Raw genomic sequence first — 1,135 nt, forward strand, 5'->3', positions numbered from 1 at the left:
AGGACGTTGACGTGCAGCTGCTGCTGTTCGACTCGTTCGGCGGGTTCGGGAAGGGGGTCGGCGAGATCCTCCGGAAGGCGGCGAACGTGCTACAGAACAAGCTGACGCGGGCCCAGTACCTCGATGAGGTGACTTTGGACCACTAAGAATTGGCTGGGGCTGCAGTAGCAGCGTATCTCAGTCGTTCTTCACACGGCAATCGCAGAGCAGGTTGTGAATGAGCTTGCCTGTGGCGGGGGTGGGCGGGTGCACGGAGCTAAGTGCCTCGCCACCCTCGCAGGAGTCGCTTAGGCGGCTCCCGTGGTGTACCTGTGTTAGTGCCAGTGCGCGCCAGTCCCGTGCCCAGTGTTGTGCGAGGGAGTATTATGGCTTCGTCAAATTCTTTTCCTGTGTCGAGCCTGTGTGCTAAAAAGAAAGAAAGAAAACACACAACCCAAGGGAGGGATGGGAGAACGGCACGCCGCCACCACACAGGGATTTTAAGGAGAGGAGAGTGTGATGCGCTAGCCTGTGTGCTGTGAGAGAGAGTTCGCACTTGGAGCACTTGGAGTGCGGTCAGTAACCTCACGCCCAGGACCGGGGAGCTGAGAAGCGCACCCAGTTGGCCGGACGCTCGGCATCGGGTTATACGGGCTAGAGAGCCCTAGCCCCGGGGGTGCGCGGTCGCAGGGCCATAACACGGGTCTCCGAGGGTTAGTACCGCGCTCCGGGTTTCCCCTAGCAGCAGAACGCCCCCTCTACTCGGAGCTAAAGAATACTCTCCGAGGGTTGGACCCGCGTACCAGGTTTCCCCTTAACTGCAGGACGCCCCCTCTACTCGGAGCTAGTGATACGAGAATACGCACCGTCCCCACACAATACCTTACTCGAAGATAATACGAGAATACGCAGCTGCGAGGCACCTGTCGAGCAGCTTCCGCGGCGAGCAGCTTCCGCGGCCGTGGGGCGTGGGGGGGGGGGGGGGGGGGGGCCATAAAAAAAATGGCTGTTTTTTTTTGGGGGGGGCCGATCTTCTTCCCCCCCTTTTTGAGCGGGGGGGGGAACCCCCCCCGCCCGGGGAGGGGGCGCCCCTCGCTTTTAGGGGGTGCCCCCGCCCCAAAATTCCCGGGGGGGGAGTTTTCCCCCCCTAATCCTT

This window comes from Emiliania huxleyi, assembly GCF_000372725.1.
Source record: "Emiliania huxleyi CCMP1516 unplaced genomic scaffold EMIHUscaffold_81, whole genome shotgun sequence".
Classification (NCBI taxonomy): Eukaryota; Haptophyta; order Isochrysidales; family Noelaerhabdaceae; genus Emiliania; species Emiliania huxleyi.